Below are 12,291 nucleotides of genomic sequence, written 5' to 3'. Positions count from 1 at the left end.
CTTACTCATCCAACTTGGATGGTGGAAAGTAGTAGGCAGAGGCTCTAGTAGCGCTGGCCTGGACTTTAGCAATGACATGCAGAACGTCGAGCATGGGCAATGGCATGGTGGTGTCGATGTCTCAAAAAGAAACTCGAAGCATGTGAACAAAAATGACGGGGGAAAGGAAGATGATGCTGTCCTTGAATCTTGCTATGGAAAAGCGAACTTAGCATGATGAATCCTCTTTTTTCCTTTATAGCCATGGAGCCCCCGAGCTGCTGGATATGCAACTGAATCTGGGAACTTACTTTAGAGTTTTCTGGCACCTAAGTACCATAAGTTCTAAAGCCAGTAAAAGGACTTGTCACGAAATTCGTTTTGCTTGAGGTTTTCAATTCACTTTTGCAGCTTTTGCATCAAACGCCTATGAAGGCAAGGAGCCCAAAAGTTGCTGGATCTCACAGCTTGTCATTGGCAATGTGCTTTCCACCACTACAATAATCCATATTTTTCATTCCTAAGCCCATGTAGGCTATTGTGTAAAACTTTATTTGCTTGATAATGAGCTTTTACCATACGCAAAAAAAAAAAAAAAAAAAAAAAAAAAAAAAAAAAAAAAAAAAAAAAGAGAAAAAAAAGGAAAGAAAAAAGAATAATAAGCCATTCTTGTGTATTGTTATTTTGACAAAGAAGTGACCAAAATGAAAATGAGAAGAGGAAGTTCTTATCTTTAGTTTCCTTCGCAGCTTGTGTATCCGAAATTTGTGGTAGGGAGCCACTGCAAGAGTAATGACCTAATCCCCGATGAAGTCACCATTTATGTTGGGGGTTTTTGTGTCAAAGGTTGTGATGGGCTTGTGTTGTAAAGAGACAAGTCAAAACCTTCATGTCCCCCATTTCTGAATTAGTGAGGACTAGGCCCAAAGCACACTCGAAGAAAGCAAGTCCTAGGGAATACTTTGTTCTTCTTCCAGCAGCTATTGGATGCTTGGTTTGGTGTTATGTTAAGTGTTTCCAGCGCTGAAGTGCTTCTAGTGCTGATAAGATGCTTCATTTGGTGTTGATGGAATGTTTCCCTCGACACTGATGAGGTGTTTCCTTAGGCGCTGATGAGGTGTTTCCCTAGGCATTGACAAAGTGCTTCTCTGAGCGTTGGTCAATGCTTCATGCCTTGATCATGGCAACTTTGAGGAGTATTTGTTAAACTAACAAATACTGAGAATGACTAAGTAATCATAATAAATTATGACTGGACGAATGATGCATGGTGTGGAAGTTGAAAGCCCACTAGATAGGCATGAAACAAAGGTTATTCTTGGTTGTATGGTATCAAAATAGCTAATCTAGGCTTTCTAATGGTTTTGGTGGTTTTGCAGGAGTTTAGGAAGATTATTGGAAGGCTCATGATGAAAGTAAGGCTTATCTCTAAAGAACTACGGTTTCCTACACTTAGAGGAAGCTTGCTCTGCGTGGTGCATTCTTGCCATTATCGTTCTTCTTCCCTCGCGTGGTTCTCCCCCCCTTTATAACGTACTAATGCTTTGTATTTATAGAAGCATACATCCTCCAACTAGAGAATCTCTTGGTTTCTTCTCTAGGCTTAAAATGGATCTCCTTTTGTGGCTTGGTTTTCCCCTTCTTTCCTCCCTAGCTCTCCTACTATTTCCCTTTTGGTATAAGGTAGATGCACTGTTGAAACCTGCATTCTGCTTCTTCCCGAAGTGTGGCTTTCTTGGGCCAACCTTCCATAAGTAGCGCGCCTTATGGCTTTCATGCGTTGGTCGTCTGTACAAGCTAGAAGGGGAAAGTCAACATTAAATGTTTGACTTGTTGGGCTTAGAGTGCATTTAATATTGGAATCTAGTTTAGTCTTAACTGTTGGCTTGCTAATGAAAGAGGCAAAGGGTATGAGCTGGGATCCTTGGGCCCTCAAGCAGCCCAAAGTCTTCTATAACCCTGATTCCACGTAACCCCATTGAACTTCCATAACCATCCACACCATGAATCACTCGGCAAGCCCCGTTAAGTGGCTTGGGCTCGTTTAAGCATTGCATATGCATGGCATGACTCCTATCATAATATTATTGTATTAATAATATAATACGACTTGGCATAATAAATATGCGTAATTTGCATTAGCCTTGCATTCAATAAACTATTATTTTAATGGCGTGGCATGATCGTAAATTTGCATGCTCTTCATTTCTTACTTTATGCATGGGTTTAAGTTTGCCTTGTGACACTTCCACAACAATTGGGCTTTAGACATGATTGGGCTTGTAGGTGACATTTTTGGGCCCCAACAGAGAGTTATAATCTGTGAACTTTCTTGTTTTCTAAAGTTGTTTCATGATCTCATTATTTCTTTATTTGGTTGCTACTTAGAATGCTTTTTCATCTTTTTCATTCCAAATACTAGAACTCATGCCTGTTCCGTTCAAAGCATTTAATTGATCACATAACAAATATAAACAAGATGAAGATGTCTAGTTATCACTAGAGCCAAATAACCTTATCCCTTGCATATGTATTGTAGGTTTAACCCCTCGATCCTTATTTAGCCTATTTTTCTTTGTTAACTAGCATTATCCCTACCTAGCCTAGTATAGGAATATCCATACGCTTGTTCTTAAAAAATAGTAACGCATTACTTATTTAGAATTCCTTGATCTACGATTTGCAGAAGCATAAGTGTGGGGAGGGGTTTATTTTGTTCTCTTGTATCTTGTGAATTTATGTTTCTGTTCTATTCAAAAACAAAAAAAAAAAAGAGAAAAATAAATCGAAAAAAAAAAGAAAGAAAAACAAAAGAATTCATAAATTGTTCAAGCTTTAGTTGTTTTTACTTAGTATTTGAATTGTAAAGTGTTGTTAGTTGAAGGAGGGTTCATAATCTAAAATATTTCCCTATAGTTTGTAAGAATCTCTTTTTTATGCTTATAGTTGGGTACTGTGATTAAGATCGAATGCTATGTTGTTGATTTCAGTACTTTGCTCACTATCTTTTTAGGAACTTTTGTTTATTCTTAATATTTTTTGTTAGCATCTTAGCCCTATTACAACCCTTAGACCTTTATCTTGATTGTTATGTGTTTCAATATGTGGACTCTAAAATTGGTATGAGCATATGAGATCCTTGGTTCTTGTTTCTAAGTAGTGGCATTCCTTTGTCCGATTTAACGAGCTTAGAAAACTCTTATAGTTAATTAGTGTTGTTTACAGTTAATTTAGGTCATTGTCATTCATGGTTGATAGAAGAAATAATTAGAGACCAATTTGTATGCATATGTTTCATGTGTGGAGAAGAATCTTTTAGCTAACCTTTCACCCATTATCACTCACAACTTAATTTGCTTGCTGTTGTTTCTTTTGTTTAACTGATAATTTTAATTTTAGTTTAGTTCAGTTCAATTCATTCAAAGAAACGATGCTTCAATTCATAAGAAACGATGCTAGCTACCTAGCTATACCTATTAGAAGTAGTACAAATGTATTAAAAGGGATGATGGTGACAACAATATGTAATGAGGATATGAGAATTATAATCATTGTTCTTATCATCTTCTTATAGACTTGGTAAAATTATCTTGAAGTATATATATGGAGTAGCTAGATATAGTAAAACCAGCAAGGCCTCAGCACAATTCCCTTTTGTATGTGTTCGACACCATTTATTCTATCAAGTGGTGGATAGAGATTAATTTACTGGGTATTTCTATTTTGGTGGAGATGGTAGGGATGATATTGTGGCACCAGGAACTTGGCCCGCTTACTAGGTGTTTTGTCAGTTCCATGTGGGAAGTCTGCATCAACAAAGGGGCCATAAGAATATGAACAACTAAGAACTTGTACCTGAGCACATGACATAAACTGTGTAGAATAATACCGAATCAGATAGCTAGTGATTCCCACAAGCTCTAAACTGTTTTAACTTTTTTACAGTAGTAGAAGCATAATTATCAAGTACCTTATCTTGAATGCATCAAATATTTGGACGAATCATCATCTTTCCTTTGCCTAAAAAAGAATCATTATCTTTGTATATGTACTCCTTTCGAATTTGAGGTAATCAAATCTCTGAAAGAGAGTGACTTGGAAGAACCCTATTGTTAATTAGCACTAGTTCGTACTTCGCAGACCGGCTTTGCGTGGCAAGTTGACTAAATTGGCCGGGAGTTTTAACGGAGTTTGGTGGGTCTAGATGCATTTTATATTGGGATCAGAAGTGGATCGCAGTAAATGTGACATGATATCAAACCGTGCCCATGCTAGCCACGTTAAATACTCAATAGTACGGTAGTAGTTCTGTCTAGGTTTTCCGGCAGAGAAATGTTAGTATGTTGACCTATATATAAGGCCTCTTTCCAGTTTTTACAAGTCCAATATACTTGTGTAATGCAGTACAAGTTAGCCTCTAGGTCTCTGGCCTGGCCCTATCCCAATCAAGGCTTCATTTTTGCATGGCCCATGAGTCTATCTCCATTAGCAGTGAACAAGTTGATGAAAGATGTTGGCCAATTTTTTCACTAGTTGCTTATAAGGTAAGCATGCAAACCAATTATGCAATCCCTTTTAAGGCCTGAAGTTTCCTTCAATCATTAAGCACATTTGCACATCCATGCTAGAAGAAATAGGAAGTGCTTAGTTAAGCTAGCTAGAGAGAAACTCATATCGAGGAGCTGAGTGAAAATTGTTTCCATGAAGCCAGCTACCTAGACCAGAAAGGTCAATTAAGAATATAGGGTGCCCGTGGTTCAAGAACTTGCTTGGCGAGGATGCAAACATTTGCCTGAGAGATTCAAAAGGGTGCACCCTGAACACGATTATGTCTCAGAGGTCCTACCACCCATAAGCCTGAGGCCCGGGCCCGAGAGTTGGCCGAGCTAGCAATTGGTGCTAAAATTTGGGTTATGTTCATAATCTAGGACCATGGTGTGCTGGGACATGTTTTTGATGAAGGGATGTGGTCAAGGAGTTCATTGGATTGTCGTTTGAAGAGAAGAAGCAAGCGTTGAGTCGTATGTGAGTGTGGATAACATGGGCTACTGCCGAATTTTTGTGAAGTCGAAAAATCAGCCTTTGGATTGGATTAATCTTGTGACTGTGAAAGCAGCTCCTACCAGAGCAACCCAAGGGCTCCATGTTTGTGGCCTCAAAGGCCTGCCGATTTCAGGGGTCGTAGTTCACCAAATAAAACATGAACGTGCATATCATACATTTGGTGTTCTTATTTTCTTAGGCACGTTTGATAATCTTTCTATTTTTCTTAAGAGATTGAGAAATTTTCAGTTTTTCAACTTAAAAATAAAAATAAAACAAAAGCTAAAAACAAAATAGTTATCAAACAATTTAATAATAATGAATTAACCGAGGATTCAAGTATTTAGAACAAATTAAAAAAATAAAATCCAAATCAGTGATAATGAATTTAGTAAAGACATTTAGTTCTGGACTCATAACTTGGTTTTTCCTTTCCCTCTTTGCCATCTCTTACCTAAATCCCAAAGAGTGAATATTGATTGGAATTTGAGAGTTTGTTATTTTATTGCTAACAACAGTTGGAACAAGACTATTATTAATTAGTATTTTATTTTGGAATGTTAGAATGATTTGTAGTATTCCTCTTCCTTTGGAGGAAAGACAAGATGAATTTATTTGGTGTCCATCTACTAATGGTGAATTCACTGTAAAGTCTGCAACTTGGTTGCAAGTTGAGCACCAAAGAGTACATCATTCAGATGTGTTGTTGAACAAAATGTGGAAACTTTTAATACCACAAAAGATAAAAATGTTTTGTTGGCTTCTCTTTCGTGGGAGGATCCAAACATGCGGGATTGGATAAATTCTTTCCTAGTACTAATTCTATTTGTCCTTTTTGTAATACCGATGAAGAAGATCAATGACATCTTTTTGTTAGATGCAACTATGCTCAAGAAGTTTGGCGAATATCCTCTGGTGCTAATCCTGTTGGTGCCGGGTTGAATTTAATTGATTGGTTATCTGAATTGAAAGCTAATGATGAGTCGAAGTTGTTTGATCTAAGTATGGCTCTCCTTATTTGTTGGCAACTATGGAACGATAGAAACAACTTGATTTTTCGTAATTGTAAGGTCCACCCTACCAGAGTTCCAAAGGTGGCCGCTACAGCTGGTAGTGAGTACTAAAACACTAATAGAAGCTCAAGATTGATTCATAATTCTGATGTTGTTCATAGATGTTCTTAGATTATTAAGTGGAAAGCCCCTCATGCTCTATGGCTCAAAATTAATTTTCATGGTTCGATGGTGGGATCTCAAGCGGCTACAGGTTTTGCCATCAGAGATCATAATGGGTCTCCTATTGTTATGGAACAATTTCATAATATAAAGTGGCATATATTGAAATGGGTGATAAAGAAATGGGACGGTGGAAGAAAAATGAAGCAGTGGTTTTTCTTTTCTTTTTTTTCCAAGAAATTATAGCGAGATTCATTGATCAACCAACACAATTACAAGATGTTTCCACTAGACTTTGATATGAAGATAATTTGTACAATATACAAAGAGAGTAAAATTTTTACATGGCTACCATATGAATAAGAATTACTGAGAATAACCAGTATAAACCTGCTGATAGAACTTGACTGTTGAAAGAATTAGCAACACCTCCTGCTTACAACCAATCATGGCTGGACACGTGTTCAAGTTGTGATTGAAAAATCTACAATTTGAACACGCGTCCAACCGTGATTGATTGTAAGCAGGGAGTGCTGCTGATTCTTCAGCAGCCAAGTCCCGTTCTAAACCTGCCACAAAGATGGTAGATGCGGAATACTAATACCTGACAACACAATGGCCGGATGGAAATGGGAGGCGCTGGGGGGTGCGGGGACAAAAAGATGGGGCAAGGGGGTGCGGGGACAGAACATACCATCCAGTTTTCTGGACCGCCACCGTTTGAATAAATTCCACATAAAGTTATCTTATATTGATGTCTTTTTGTAATTGAATAATGGCCTTTAATCTTGCATCCTAGTCAACTTAATGGCCATTATGTTTTCCAGAAATTTGACAACTCTAGACGAAGAGATGTAGCTGATTTCAAAAGTGATATTGCCGATTATATACACCATTCGAAGAGACACTTCAATCTCTATACATAACCCTAGTATATTAGTAATTTCTGATTAAATCTTCAATGTTCTATAGCTTGTTTATCTGTTTGAGTGTTTCATGCAAACATTGCTATCCGAAAAGGCATATTTGCAATCTCTCTTTACACACGTGAGGACAAATAATGTAAGAAAAATAACGCAATAATATATGTGTGTGTGTGTGTGTATGTATGATAATACTAGGAAAATTAAAATTTTAAATTAAAATCATATAAGGCTAAGTAGGCATGCTTTATCTGTGTGGTTTGTTTTTATTTTGTGACTAACAGAGGCAAAACCAGGCCAAACAAATGCAAAAACAAAGAAAAACATATGGATTCAAGTGGAGATCAAGAAGGTGGGTCTAGTTCGAACATTCTGGTGGTGTAGCTTTAGATAGTAGAACAATAACGTTACTCTTCATGAATGACAAGTCAAATGAAGAAATTCACATATTTGTAAAGATTATTTCTTAAATCTTGGAGTTTAATCTCCAGAGAATATGTAAATATCTTCATTTATTTGTCTTTCAAATACAACCAAAAATAAAATTATTTTGCTACTATCTAAAATTCCGGCTCCTCAATGTTCTAATTAGGCATTTTCTTGATCTCCACTGCAATACTTTTCCTTTTTGCATTTGCTTTGGCCTGCTTTTGCATCTGTACAGCCAACTTCCTCTTGGCCTTTTGGCTAGCAATCGTTTCAATGAGATGCATTTGAATTCTAAAATCATGCAAATGGCTTGAGGTTACCTCTGAATATGTCATACTAGTTGTGTGTTCTAACAAGGCGTATAGCATGCACATGTTACACTGTTATTAATTATCATCTAGTTGATCATCATTAGTCATGTACATATAGTATGATGATCACTTCTGTTTAAATTGTTTCTTAGTCGATCTAATGATTATCTTTTTAGGATTAAGAAAGTTAAGAAATATGTTACATTTTAGCTAGTGATATTGTTTGGACCCGATTTTGCACTATTTAGCCCGCGCAATCAAGACCTTTGAATGAATTAATCAGATTTTAATATTTTTTTCTAAATATTACTATTGAATTACCGTAATAATTATCATGTAGAAATATTAAAATAAGCTGAGAGATGAGGGTGAGCCCAAGAAGATGAATAATATTGGAAAGATTGGAGTTTGGATTTTTAATACTGGCCGGGTTTGCATGCTGCAAATTGGCAATGATCATTAACCAAGGGTATATTGATGATAATGGACTAGCGTGTGCTAATGGGATACTCTCATATTCAGAGACAAAAATAAAGTTCCAGTTATTTGTTTTGGGGCATGTGTTGGTTGTGGAGCAAAAATTAATCAAGAAAATTATGAAAGTGGTACGTGAACTTTTGGGTTAAAATAACAAAATTACCCTCGAGGCACATTGGGATTTCTACACGCATGCAACGGACAACAACGTCTCAATCAACGAAGAATTAAAAGTGACCGAAATGGTATTTATTCAAATCTCTCTCATCACTCCTCATCAAATCCTCATTCAAAATGTAACCCCCAATTTTTCTATTTAATTTAGGATTAATTGCCATGTTAGTTGCAAGATATTATTTCACATAATATCTTGCAATTATTCACAGAATTTGACCATATATGGCCGGCCACTATTCTCCAAATAGGGTCGGCCACTCCCCCATATATAGCTCTATTCTCCTAATAAAAAGCTAAGTCATTTTTACTACTCACAAACTCCTAAACACGTTCTCTTCCAAATACTAACTTTGGCATCAGAGATACGTCAGCAAAAGCCCCCCATTCATTGTGGGCGAGTGAGGCTTTTGGCCATAATCTTAGGTGTTATTATTTTGCAGGTGCATTTTCGTCAAAGGAGAAGACGACGGAAATTTGCATTCACAAATTGGTGCTTTCATTGAGAATCTTGATTCGCATGTTTGAAGAAGACTCTCGCATTCAAAGTTTTTTATTTCTCGGTCATTCGTAGATTTTTTGTACGTTATTATTCCTAGATTTTTATTTTTTTATTTTTTGTAAAGTTCTTTGAATAAACGTAAAAGACAAGTACAATGACTAGAAATTCGGAAACCACAACGCATGGAACTTTCTACATTCAAGGATTTGGACCAAGTGATGGAGATCAAGGCATAGCCCCACCACGACGATCCATGAGGCTCAACGCAACGGCGAGTGGAGTGGCACCACCCTTAAGGGGCCTCATCGTGGCTATGCCAACGACAGCCATAATGGTAGCAGCCACCGTGGCATCTCACGGAAAGACCTAAGCCCATGGTGAAGGCATCACAGTCGCAAGCCTAGGCCCACGCCACAAGGGAGCCCATCACAGCCCAGCCCAAGCTGCAACTGCAACTGCCAAAGTCATGGCCCAAGACCTGCAGGCCCAGGATGTCATGCAAGCCCAAGCTGTGCCAAGGGGAGCCCAACGCCCATGTGGTCCAGAGGCTTAACCAGCACCCACGGTCCAACTCGTGTCGACGATTCGACCGGCTTCAGCAATCTAACACAGGGTCCAGCCCACTCCCGTGGCCCTCCTAACATCCCAAACTGGTCCAAGACCAATTCAACCATCATGACTTTAGATTTCTAGACCGATGATTGAACAGGGGTATTTTAACCCCATTTTTCTATATATTTGACATATCCTAACTCAAATCTCTTGCCCAGAGTCCATTACACTTTCATTACTCAAGAAGACGCATACCGTCCAAGCTCTTCCAACCAAAATGGTGAACAACACTTGTCTCGACAAGTCATAGAGTTGAAAAGCACATTCGTGTAGCAGACAACCTTAGTGAATCAAATCTTGTAGTGTATAGAGATGCAGCGTGCCCCAGACGAGGTGTCCCAAAGTAGGACAATAGTAGACGACGAACCTCTCCAGTAGCATCCCAGCAAGCAACCACTCAGCCAGTCACGAACTGAGCGTTTTGGCAGTGTACACTCATAACTGAACCCCTGAGATAGTGTATACTCTCGTCTTAGCTTGTGGAGGAGCGTGTACTCTCTGTTAGGCCTACGGACGAGCATACATTCACATTGGGGCCACACTCAGATAATCAACATGAGCAACCTTCCAGGAAAAGTGTTTATTCGTGGCTAGGCCCGTAAAGAGCATTCTCCACCTTACATCGGAGTAGGCAGCAAGACAGACGGAAAAAAACATTCACTCAATCCTGCTCAAGTTTAACCGGCAACTTGCGAGAAACTCGTTTGCCTGCTAGAAACATACCACATACACTGCAGTCGTGGCATAGACGAGCCCAACACATAGAAGAGCATTCTAGACCAGTAGGTCACGACCAAGGGCAGCCGAGAGCTCAGCTACCCCCAACAAATGCAAATTCAGGAAGAAGTAGAGAGGCTCATGACCAAGCGATTGTGTGATTTCCAACCCAATGAGGTCACTAACGATGCACTATGACGAGACATAACCAACATAAGCAGGTCATCCTTTAAGGATGAGATCGAGCAAGTAGAGCCTCCATGTAAATTCAAAGGGGATGGAGACCCGAATAGACACCCAAAGCAACACCGGAGCACAATGATCATCTGTCAGAACAACGAATTTCTCATGTGTAAGATATTTACCACCACTTTACAAGGCGGCGCAAGATTGTTTCCATGCCCTGCTGCATAATCCATCCGGAGTTTTGATGAGCTTTCTTTGGTTTTCAGCAAGAAGTATTCATCTTATCGCTCAATCAAGAAGAAGTTTGACCATTTGTTCAAGAAGAACCCAAATGAGTGGTTTTATGATTATGTGAAGATGTTCAAAGTAGAGAAATCAAAGATAGTCAGATGCAACGACTCTATAGCTATTGCAACCTTCCAAAAAGGACTCCTAGCAGACCACCCGTTGTACGAAAAATTGATCATGAAAGAATATTTAACTCTGGCAGATTCATTCGCTATAGCAGATAAGCATGCACTTTGGGACGACGCTTGACGAGCAGACAAGGCACCCGAGCAGCCTCGAAAAGAATCGGTAATAGCTTAAAAGATGGAGGACGATAATTAATACAATAACGAAAAGCAGGTAGGAGACCAAGTGCATGGACCGATCCCCGATTAAAGGATGACCGACACCCAAGAACTACACTAAGTTCTTGATCCCTATCCACCAAATCCTTCGCAACATTAAGAGTGAACCATGGTTCAAGCTGCCAAAGCAATCAAAGGGAGAAGTTAGTGAAAGAAGGCCTCGATCACACAACTGACGACTGTTACAATTAGAGGAACTACCTAGAGAAGTTGGTGAAAGAAGGCAAGGTCAACAGATACTTGGACAAGCTAGTTATGCATCCTAGAAAAAAGACAGACACCGACGAAAAGCTACCGACCAAGAAGAGGAAAATCCAGCAGGCCCTACTAGTCTCACAGGTCCAGGCAGTTAACACCCAACATGGACCCATCATTGGCTTTATCGAACAGGATGCCAAAGGCGTCGACTTCCCACATGACGATGCACTAGTGGTATCTATCCAACTAGCCCACGCTATAGTCGACAGAATGGTGGTTGACAATGAACGTGCAGTCAACCTACTTCAGTTCTAAGTAATTCAGAAGATGAGCTTGGAAATCACATTCATAAGCCATGTAGAGGTACTCACCAGATTTAACAAACACACCTCGACTGTCATCGGCAACATTACACTTGATGTGAGAACACCGCCAGTTGTCTCAAAGCAAATGTCCATGATAGTAAGTGACTTGTCTTCCTATAATGGGACTATAGGGCGACCTTGGCTGATAAAGTTGGATGCCGTAACGTCTATCAAGTATAAAAAAATATGATTCCGCATCCTGGGATAAGGAGTCGGAGGAATCAAGTCTGACCGGGCCATATCTCAACAATGCACTATGCAAGTACTGAAGGAGTAAAAAAAGAAGACTTTTACCCCGTAGAGGCTATCGAGGTCCAAAGAGACGACGAAGCTGCCAAATAGCAATTACAACAGATAGATCAAGAAGATGGTCTTTAAAAGCGTCAACAGACGAGACAGGATGGAAACCTAAAAAGGACACTGAGCATAACATTCTTGATCGTAATAGCTAGAGAAGGCTGCTAGAATTGGCTCATGTCTGCTCCCGAAAGAAAATGAGGAACTCATGGCTTTCCTTAGAGAAAACCGTGACGTCTTCGCTTAGTCACATTTCGACATACCCGGCATC

At 39.1% G+C, this 12,291-nt stretch overlaps 1 pseudogene; it reads left to right on the top strand.

Moving 5' to 3' along the window:
• Positions 1 to 4,442: 4,442 nt before the first annotated feature.
• On the top strand, positions 4,443 to 5,183 carry LOC126622632 (2-oxoglutarate-dependent dioxygenase 11-like; annotated as a pseudogene).
• Positions 5,184 to 12,291: the final 7,108 nt, after the last annotated feature.

The sequence above is a fragment of the Malus sylvestris genome, chromosome 5 (assembly GCF_916048215.2).
Source record: "Malus sylvestris chromosome 5, drMalSylv7.2, whole genome shotgun sequence".
Classification (NCBI taxonomy): domain Eukaryota; kingdom Viridiplantae; phylum Streptophyta; class Magnoliopsida; order Rosales; family Rosaceae; genus Malus; species Malus sylvestris.
This window is presented reverse-complemented; position numbering and strand designations above follow the sequence as displayed.